The 11,464-nt window shown below is 34.7% G+C and overlaps 1 long non-coding RNA gene across 3 annotated transcripts; it reads right to left on the bottom strand.

Annotated features, from left to right (window-relative positions):
* Positions 1 to 307: 307 nt before the first annotated feature.
* Positions 308 to 3,429, bottom strand: LOC114579786. Of its 3 annotated transcripts, XR_003700968.1 has the most exons (3): positions 3,228 to 3,429; positions 2,341 to 2,455; positions 308 to 740 (listed from the first exon to the last, which is right to left on the bottom strand). It is a non-coding gene; the product is annotated as an uncharacterized LOC114579786 (long non-coding RNA). The 3 variants fall into 3 exon arrangements; XR_003700967.1 differs by lacking the exon at positions 2,341 to 2,455 and having other exon boundaries at positions 332 to 740; XR_003700966.1 differs by lacking the exon at positions 2,341 to 2,455 and having other exon boundaries at positions 332 to 616.
* Between the last annotated feature and the right edge of the window lie 8,035 nt (positions 3,430 to 11,464).

The following is an 11,464-nucleotide window of genomic DNA, read 5'->3' as shown; positions in this document are numbered from 1 at the left end:
ATAAAGATTTGGCATTTAACCAACATCGACATTATATGTAATATACACTACAAAATAACTGTTACAGAGCAGTTGTTCTAAGTAAACTGCAAATATTTCTCACCTTCTCGGGTCATTGCTAAAAGAAATTATTCTGTGCGGTCACCGGACGCCATCCGGAGGTGAATCAGGACGAGCCGTGTCACTTTTTTTTTTTGTTGTGTACTAGGTAACATGGTGAGTCCTAATTCGCCTCTAGGCAGTCCAGCGACCGCACAAAATAATTTCCCCATTTCTAAAATGTAAATAAATATTTTAGATAACGGAGTTTGATAACCTTTAAAATGTCATATACGCAAGAACGAGGAAATCACATGTTTGCAATTATCGTTACCTCAATACAAATTGATCCTTGAAATCACTTTAAATAAAAAAAATATTCACATACAAAAAAAAAAAGATAATGAACAATTACATATTAAAGACTATTGTCAACATCATTACAACAAGTTTATAATACAAAGAGGCCAACAAAAATATGAAGGACCACAGCAGAGCTACTGAAGGCCTTGGAGGCGCATAAAAGAGCTTCGAAGCATCTAGGTGAACGCAACAATGGTTCACACCCCTACGAAGCCTAGAAAAATAAATATTAAAATATATGGCCTTATTAAGCAAATGCAATGGGACTTCTTTAGAGCTAGGTACACTCCTGGACGGGCATACTGATCAAGTGCAAGTTCATTATCAAACAAATCAGACTGCGGAAATTTAAGATATTCTTTTTTAGGATTTTTGATATTTTGTAGACACTATTGATATTAGCAAAATATTTGGCAATGATTCATGAATGTTAATGTTGGTGTGTTACTGAAAAATGGCAATAACTACACGTCATAAAAACTTTTTAAATCTAATCATAAGTAACATTTTCTGTTTTTTCTGTTGTTACTATGAAGTTTCTTATGTGAAGTATAATATTTTAAACTTCATTGTCATGCTTTTCTATAAATAATACAAGTATTAGGTGTTTTAATTATGTATTTCATATTAATAATTTAAAAAAGTGACATTGTACCCATGAGATATAACGTTCTAATTTTTATAGTTAAGTCGTGTTCATGTCGTTATGTTGCCTCCATGCTTCACGACTTAAACTCAGGGACAAGTTATAAATTTGGTTGTGGATATTTCAAATAAATTGAATATGTATTTTCAATGTACTTCAATATTTAATTGTAATTCTGTCACCAGGGTTAACTCAATTTTTAAAAATAACAAAATTGAGTTTATTAATCATGCCTAGACATAGAAAAAAATAAGAAATACATTAAGGCCCGTAGGATCTCTCATTCCTCCCCTATGATCAAATGGTCCATTGAAGTTGCTTGTTTTGGTGTCAGCTTGTCTCTTATTATAAAGTCTCTTTCAAGTAGCTTTTGAATTTTGTTGCTCATTTGCTTCTATGGATTTGATTCATCACACTTTGAAGTATGGTAAACAATGATATACATTTTGAGTACCGAATATGCTATTCCTCAAGTAGATTGAAGAGGTTTTGGCTGTTTTGACACTCCTCTTATTTGGCTTCTAAGTGGCTTTATGCATCACATACACTCGATGATACTATATTTAGCTTCTTCTACTTTGCTCCATAAGGTCTTGTTTTCTATTCCTTCTCAAAGCTAGTTCCTCAATCGCTATTATTATCTCTTCTGGTAGTCAATTAGCTTATGCATCTTTAGTTCTTCTTCTTCTTTACTATTTTGTAATAGCCTGTGCACCTCATGTACTTGCACTATGTATTGTTACAATCTAATTGTTCGCCATTTTTTGTGAATATTGTTATAAGAAAAACATTTAACAGTAGCAAAAAAAATGGCATGGATAGGGGTTGCAATAAAGAAGTTAATAAGCAACTTCCTCAAGTATTCTTTAGCTGTCAAGAACAAGCCTATAGAAAAGCATGACTTAAAAGTAGGCAATCTTTGCAATTATAAAGCTTACAGTAAAGAAACTTTTTGAGGAATTTTCGATTGTTTGTGTAATATATAGCCTAACCATAAGCAAGACAAGGCAAATCTAGAATCAATCATAACCATTGCATTAATGAATGAAATTTCGGATATAAGCAGTGTACTAAGAAAAGCCCCTGAACTTATTTAGGATGCTTGCAATGCCAAGTGACATCTAATACAAGTCAAGCTCCTCCAATTAAATGGATAGTTTAGTATGACAATAGGACATATCCACCAAAACAATCTATGCAACAAAGCTTTTTACGACATTGAAAAAATCAAACAGGTTTTTCCAAGAATAAGGGAGTAACTGTTTATCACTGACTTAACATAATATCAGTACCTTTGAAGGTCAAGCTGTCATCACCAAATAAGAATGGATGGTGATCTAAGATCCAGAACTGAACCCCAAATATATGGCATCAGCCAAAAAATGATGATGATGATGATTATAACACCTATCAAAGCAGTCATTAGAGATCTATTAAACTCCTCCATTTTGTAATTGAACATACTAATTTCTTTCACTTTCTCAATTATCTGACGCAGATAAAGTTTTTTGTAACAATCCATAACTTGAACCAAGAGCTTACTATTTCAACAAAAGAATTCCAAAAGACATTTCCTTCAGTCCTTATATGTGAATAAGAGAGATAGGTATCTTTGCCATAGGCAATAATGCAGCTATTCAATCCTTCTAGATGTATTAATACATCACGATTGCGGCCAGACTCAAACAATTAAAATGAAATGCCATTTTTGTCATCTTCATCAACTCAATGGATTTGTGCTTCTATTCAACCTATTTTTTAAGCTAAATTGCATGATTTTTTGTAATTCTACTATTTGCAATGAATAAAAATTGCCACTAAATCCGTATTCATTAGAAGGAACTACTGCCCAGAAAAACAAACTCTTGAAAAGGATTCCAATGGCATAGCCTAAAGGATGAATGAGCATACAGCGGCAGTTTAAGTACACAAACTGAAGCACGTTATTACAAATTGCAGATCCAACTAATATGAAATTACTTGAAAATTGAGCATTAACAGCGCGCCTTGTCACAAAGAAAAAAACTCCTTTTTTCAACCTACAAGGAAGAGGGCGAAATGACAAAGGAGCCAGATATACGCTAAATCCTGCCTAACGAATTACGGGATTTAAGGGATTAAAAGATTACGGGATTTAAGACTCGCGCGCGGCGTTCTTGTCGTGGAGAAAGATGGTTACCTTCGCAGCGAGCGAGCCACCGGCGTGACTTTCGATCCGACGTCGGAGGAGGAGGCGAAAAAGCTTCTTTAGCTACTCTTCCAACGCATTAATTCACGCGAAGCACGCGAGGTCGAAGCAGAAACGAATGAATGGCGACGAGAAAAAAGTAACGGCGACGAAAAAAATGGAAGGAGAAAGATTAAAAGCAAACCCTAGAGAGCCTCAATCTAAATCAGTAGTTAATCATGTCCCAAAAAAATCAGTAGTTAATCTAATTTAGCAGAATTATAATGTAATTAGCAGATCCTAAATGGCCTCTAAAATATTAATAATTAATTAAATAATTAGAAGAGTAATTAAATAACCTAATTAAGCTTAATTAAATATTTAGTTAGCTAATTTGTAATTAAAAATGAATATGATTAGTTTAAGATTTAGAATTTGAAATGGAATATGTAATTACACACTTAAGTACTAGTTAATAATTAGCTATTTCTAAAATAATAATAAACTAATTAATTAGATAATTATCAATAAAATTGAATATCAAATACTTATTAAATTAGCCTCTAAATATGTAGTTTGATAATTAATACTATAAATAATGGTTAAATTATTATTTAATTATTTGATAATCAAGTAAACTTCTAATTATATTATTTATCATTTTAACTTATTGATATTAATTAAAATTGACATTAATTAGTTACTCATATTTAACATATAAATTAAATTTAACTTTTAAATGAACTAGTCCCCTTAAAATAGATTCATAGAATTTAACAAGATTTGAAAATTAGCTTGTCAAATAATTTTCAGGATTTAATGAACCCAGAATTTACTAAATTCACATTTATAGGATTTACTAAATCCTAATCGTTGTCAAACAGCTCAGTAGCCACTAAATCTTGAAAACAAAAGAAATACATGGCTAATCTATTTGAAAGAGAAATGATATCCTTACAACAATTGATCTCAGGAAGAAGCTGGTTCTTGCAAGAAGGAGAGAGACCCGAGCATGAGAAGGGCTCGATCAGACCAAGAGGCTTGTGATGCAGTGTATCTTAGCTAAAGTAGGCCTTCCAATCCGCACACCTGTAAAGTCTGCAGACGCGACTCAGACGTGCTCCTGCAACTACAGCTCCTCCCAACCCGATTCCTCCCCTTCCGTGTGCAGCCTTCGCTCCCGCACGCGACCCAGCTTTTTTTTTGAGACATTTAGGCCATTAAAGGCAAACTCACACACACAACGCATACACTTAGACTCGAATTCTGAACCTCTTAGTTGGAAGCCTAAACTCTCAACCAATAGGCCAAAGAGAGTTGTGTACGCGACCCAGCTCGAACCTCCCGATGTTTCCCTCCGCCCCAGCACGAGTCTGACAGCACATGCTCTAGCGCGACCAGAACCCGTAGCCTGATCCGCCTGCACACGCTCGTCTCCAAACTGACCACAGTGCCTACGTGCGGCCCACATCCCGTGCACCCAATCACTGATTTCTCACCACATCAGCTTGGGTATAGCTTCTCGTGTACGAGGGAGGAAGGATCGATCGAAGCGGAGATCTGCATGTGTTCCCTAGGCGTGTGAAGGAACCGAAAAGGTAGACTAGAGGATTGTGTGCAATCGAGAGAACCAACGGGAGAGATCGGCGTGTGTTCCAATTGAAGGGGAGAAAGAGATATGTGTGGTTTGTTCCAATCAGGTCCCGCCCCCATCCCTGTTCATTCTTATTTTATAACCTAATAGCTTTAGCAAAGCTACAAGACCATCTTGCCCCTCCAATCCACGAACAATTATTACGTCATCTGACCGGACGTAGAGCTACATTCGGCCGCCAATAACATGTCGCCACGTGCTCTTGCTCTTTATCGCGTGGCCCGACAACTTGACCCGGAGCGGAACCCGAGAATGCTATGTTCGCGATTTTCTCGGTATTGCTAGGTATTTGCTAGGTATTGCTTTGCAAAATGAGAAATACCGCTCTGTGAAGATCAATACCATGCAAATACCGAGTTGTACCGAGTTTTTTTACAACTCGGTATAACTCAGTACAACTCAGTATTTGCTCATGATTTGCTCGGTATTGCTAGGGATTTGCTCGGTATTGCTAGAAAAAACTCGGTACTACTCGGTACAACTCGGTATTTGCTCGGTATTGCTAGGTATTTGATCGGTATTGCTCGGTATTGGTTATTGACGAGCAAAATCGACCAATACCTAGCAATACCGAGCAATCTTGGGTCTGTTTCGGGTCGGGTTGTCGGGGCGCGCGGTAAATAATGAAAACACGTGGTGCAATTATACTGGCGGCCGAACGTAGAGTTGCGTACGTTCACCGGACCAAATAAAAGTTCCCAATCCACGGGCTGAGATGATTTGCTGAATTAAAGAGGCAAAGGAGGGCTGAATTGGCCAGAGAAAAATGAATTAAACAAGTAGATGACATTTGGATTAAATAAGCTCAACCGGGTTGAGCTAACTGAAGTTAATTTAACTAGAAAGGAGTTAATTTGAATCGATTGCAGCCGCCGAAGTCGAATTGAACTCGAGATGCATCATTTGATTTAATTAATGTCGATTTGATTTGAATTGTTTCGAAACAGGTTGATTCGATTTAGTTAATGTTAATTTGATTGAATCGGGTCAGATTAATATCGAATTTGATTTTATTAAGAAGATTTTTTAGAGGAGGTGGTTTGGGAATTAAGGGGAGTTCATCATCATCCAAGGCATGCCAAAATCCCTCTAGATCAGAAAAATTGAGTGGCAAAAAAGCAGCACTTTCAAAGGAAATGTATGAATAAGGCAAGAAGCTAGCAGGCAACATGAAAAAGAAACCATATGAATGATCATTCCAACAAAAGAACCACTTTCAAAGAAATTTTTGAGTCAAATGCCGGGCAAGACATCAATAGTACAATTAAAAATTTGAAGCAGACTAAGTCTTAATAAAATGTTTTTTAACCTAGGAATAAGCTCAACAATAATTGAAATGTGTAGTCACAAAGAAGAGGTGACATGAGCTTTCATGAATAGAACAACATAGAGAACATATAGGAACCAAGTATGTAACTATTTGCTGAACATTTTATCTTTAGACGACAGATGGAGAAGATGCATGTATCTATAGCAAAGCTGGAGAAAAGACCTAAAGGGAAGGAAGAATGGTTTGACGTGAGCACTTGATCGATCAAGGAAAAATCGATGGGAGGCCGTCAATTGAGATGTTCACACGAGACATTCAGGGATTATTCCGCTCGGTTGGGATGTTTGCATAAGCTGGAGAAGGCGTGTGACGTGGGATTCAAACGTGAAAGGTTGCAGCTCAAACAACAACGAAGATGATAAATTTTTCCCGAGCGAAAGACAGAGTCAAGATGTGGGTTTAACGGAAGGCAACATAGCGATAATTTTGATGAGGGCAAGGATGTTTATGTGGTAAAACAGTAAATAGTGAAGTTTGTTATAACAGTTTGGATGTTAGTTAAGTAAATAAAGTCGTTTTAAAAATTAGGTATATAAAAACCTCACAAAAAAAAAAGGCCAAAAGCTTGTTCAAGAACAAACTAGAAAAGTACTAGTTCGGACATGGGCCCATAAAATAAAGCAAAAGATAAGGCATCATAAGGCCTCCAACAGGCATGCGTGAAGATATTAGTGGACCCGATTGGTCGCTGATCAAAGAGCCCACCAAATCCAAATCAATAGATATCAGGAAACATAAATTTGGTTTCCATTTTGCCTAAAGCTCACTAAAATTATGAGATGGGTATTTTAGTAGAGCTATTCAAGTATGGAGTAATATAAAATTTAAAATTGCAGTTCTTTTTTATCTATTGGTTGAGAACTTTAGCTACTAATCAAAAGATTTTGAGTTCGAAACTTACATATTTGATATGTGTATTAGTTCATCTCCGAAGTAAATCCATATATATACATAATATAAGAATTGCTAGTAGTATACATTAAAAAAATTATTTAGAAAATTTAAGAATGAAAAATTATGTGGACTAGTTCATTTGAAATGATTCTACTAGTGTGAGTTTTAAATTATAAATGACATATTTTCTCGTAATTGCAGAATATATTAAAATAAGATGTAAAAGTTTGTATTTTGAACGACGGCAAAAATAGTAAAAGTAAAAAAGCATTGAAATGTTACAGTTATATCAAGAAACGATTGACGATATGCTATGTTGTTCTCCTTATAAGAGAGGAGATTAACGGCCCATTGATGAGCATCAATCTCTTTATAAGACGAAAATTGATTTACTAAACTCATTAAGTCATTTCATCAAACATTACTAACTAGGATCCTAAATGGATGTACTAACTAGTAGCTTAAATCACTTGAACTTGATTAAATGATTGTCATGCAGGACCTAATGATGTATAGCTTTCTAAACATCACATGATCACCATAGTTAAGAACCATAAAGTAGCTTGGGCTATGTTAAGTATTCTTCTAGGTTTAATTACAAGCATAGGATAGGCCCATTGGAGTTTGATTGACTCAACTGAATTATATTATTTCAAAAAATCTACCCAAAGCTTTTTTTGGAGTAACCTATTGCATTCCAATGGGTCTATTAAATACTTTCGCAATTGAGTTTGGCTAAGTTTTAGAATATTCTATTAGGTTATAACTAGTCTAAGTTGATTAGATTGGATATGAAAGACTAAACCTTTTATGACATGTCATGAACTCTAGTACAACCTAAATGCCTGCCTAAGATAAGTTGATTAATGCTAGGCCGACTATAAATCTTAATAAAGCTTAGACTTGACTAGACTCCACTAAAGTTTACATTGGATTCATTAAAATATCTCATTCTATTCAATGTTGTTGCATCCTAGAATAGTCGCAGCGGTAAAGAGATATAAAGTTTAGCGTCCAAGATTTATACGAAAATTCAGCACACAAACACATAGAAGAGATGTGTGCATCAATCATAAGAGACATCAGAATTTTATATGAAAATCCTTGAAAAGGGAGAAAACTCACGAGGCATGGCCCAATTTAAATGAGTTCACTAGTATTGGAGGTTGACTACAAATAATGCTCATCCTCAGAGGAGGGTGTTGGCTCAACATAGAAAATATACAATATATATAGCACAGTAGATAGTATGAGAATGGCATAACAGTTATTCTTAAGAGAATGTTGATATGTTCGTTTGATCAGTAGGATAGTAGTCGGCGGGCGACAGTGGTCGGAAGGACCGTAGTTGGTGAGCAACTGTGGTCGGAAGGACCATAGTCGATGGGTGACAATGGTCGAAAGCTAGGGTGGCGGTCGTCAAGTGACAGTGATCGGAATGATCGTAGTTGGCAGGCGACAATGGTCGGAAAGACTGTAAGCGGCAAGCGACGGTGGTCGGAAGGACTGTAGTCGACGAATGAACTAGGTCAGGAAGAAATCCGACGTCGGGCGACAACTGGCTAAAAGTCCGACATAAGTTGATAAAAATTCGCTAGGGGGGGCAACCTTAGAGCTCTTCTTTTCTTCCACCACATCCTCCTCCTTTTCATGAGATGAATGGGGTCTATTTGTAGGTTTTTGGGAGTGACATACTCCATAAATATATAGAAGATTGAGGGCATGTTATGAGTGCTTCAATGAATGGCTCATATTGATCCCTTTAAACATGTAGTGTTTATCAAGCATTTGAGAATCAAGCAATCTTAGGCTCATTGGATTTGTCTCGTTGAGCCGCTCGATTTGACTATAAACATGTTATATTTGGTAATCATTTGGTCATCCAATTTATGATTTGAACCTTCCAAATGCACTCCGTGTCTTTGATTTGAACCCATTTGGGCTAGAATCGAGTTGAATTTGGTGTCATTAGGTTCGTTTTCTCGAGATGTTCAGTTCTCAAGACATTTATTTCGACTATAAGTTTGACGAGAACGAAGTTCGGATTACTCCATATTTAATTTTGAAAGTTTCTGACTTGAATATACATCGAGATTTGTTTCCGTTCATGATAATTTTTTGGTGATATATCAAAGCTAGGTTAACTAATTGTGTTAAGTACCACAAAAAAGAGTATTATTTTTTTTCAATTTTTTTTTTTTTTAAAACTTAGCAATAAAAAGTTAATATCTTTATTTATACCCTAAGCTTGAGAATTTTCTAAAAATATGGCAGACTAAAATGAAAAATGTTAAAGTACAATAAAGATAAAAGAAAGATGTTATTAAAATATTATAAGATTAAAAAAAAATACACGTGCCTAAAATTTAATATGAATATTAAGAAAATAATATGCACTAAGTGTACAAATATTAATACGACCAGCCACATCGTAAAAAAAAAAAAAAAACTTGTTCACCTCTTGTGCCATCGTAAAAAAAAAAAAAAAAAAACCTTGTTCACCACTTGTGAGTTGAGACAACTAAGAAAAATTAAATATCATATTTACCACACATTAAAATCGAGGTCTGAGGCCATTAAAATCCATATTTTTTTTTGGGCATTTAAGTCATTTAAGACAAATTCACACACACACAACCCATACATAAAGACTAGAATTCAAGACCTCTCAGTTGAAAGCCTAAGCTCTCAGCCAACTGGCCAAGGTGAGTTGTGTATTAAAATCCATCTTATAAATCATTCCCACACGCCCCAATTTAACCGCAAAATTTTTTTAATAATAATTTAAAACTTTTACCAATCTTAAAGTACATATATAAATATATAATATTTAAATTTTAATTATTTATAAAAATTATATTTCTATTATCTTTATTTTTAAATTGGCCTTAAAATATCAAAATTCACGCTAAGATGTTAGCTCTTATCTTTTTTGTAAAATTATCAAATTTTTGATGTTTTGTATGTAATTAACTCAAAAATTTATGATTTGGTAATAATTAAAACAAAATGCATGAAGGATTATATATATATATATATATATATATAAAATGAAAAAACAAAAAGTCAAAAGAAAATATATTTCAAGAAGCAAAACAAATAAGTATAATCATCAAAATCAAAATTGGGCTCGGAATAGATATGAAGAACAGTCAATCTTTTGTTTCATCTTGTTGTGAAGAATCTAATTGGGTTGAATCTCTTAATTACACATAAAATAAAAGCCATCATAAAAACTATTCTTCCATTAGAGAAGCTAAGTAGAAAGGCATATCTCATAGAGAATTTAGGTTTAGTTTGTGGCAATTTTTTTTTTGTTATGTAAAAATATTATAAAAAAGGTAATTTCAAAAATTATTATAAAAAACAGTTTTTTATTACAAATTTTTTTTGATAGTAATTAAAAATAGTAGCCAAATAAAAATTATAATTGTCGCATGTAAAGTAAGACAATAAGAAAGCTATCTCATACTAAAGTTTCGTTTGAGACGGCTTTCTAATTGTTTCTTAAATCAACTTTTTAATACAAAAAAATTAAAATTTTAGTACAAGAAAGCTGCTTTAAGAAGCACTAAGAAAATCGTTAGGGGTGTCAATATTGGACCCGACCCAAAAATCTGACCCGAACCCGACCTGAAATTTTCGGATTTGGGTTGACCCGAAGCCGAAACGGGTCGGATTCGGTTTCAAAAATCGGGTCGGGTTGACCTGTCAACCCGAAAATGACCCATTTTGACACGGAAACCCGTTTTTGACCCGGGAACACGAGATTGACACGTTCTTGACCCGAAAAGTAGAGTTTGACCCGTTTTGGACCCGAAAACTAGCAGTTTTTTGTCCGAATCGGATCATTCGGGTCGGGTCAGGTTGACCCGGACCCGAAGCGGATAGGGTTCGGGTCCAGAAAACCGACCCATTTACATAAACTTGTCGGGTTCGGATTGACCCGAATAGTATCGGGTCAGTTTCGGGTTCGACCCGAACCCGAACTGTGACCCGAAATTGATACCCCTAAAAACCGTCCCTAAAACTTCGTTTGGTACAACTTTCTTACTGCTTGCTAAAACGATTTTTACTATAAAATTTTTTTGAACTAGAATTTTTTTACAAGAAAAATGCTTGAGAAAGCGACATGAAAGCCATCCCAAATGAATCCTAATCCTTAATAAGAATGAGTTATTGTTTTATCAAAGACTATAAAGTGAAAAATATAATTCTGCAACTTCAGAATATTCATATGACCGACACAAATTTTGAGATAATATTTAAAATTAAATTGAGGTTTATTAAAACTTTAATTTTAACAAACGTCTTGATGAGTTGAATATATTCATATTATTAAATGATTGTATGAAAGGCAGATTATTTTTT

This window comes from Dendrobium catenatum, unplaced genomic scaffold (assembly GCF_001605985.2).
Source record: "Dendrobium catenatum unplaced genomic scaffold, ASM160598v2 fragScaff_scaffold_631, whole genome shotgun sequence".
NCBI lineage: Eukaryota > Viridiplantae > Streptophyta > Magnoliopsida > Asparagales > Orchidaceae > Dendrobium > Dendrobium catenatum.
Note: the sequence above shows the minus strand (reverse complement) of the source record. Positions and strands in the feature narration are given on the sequence as shown.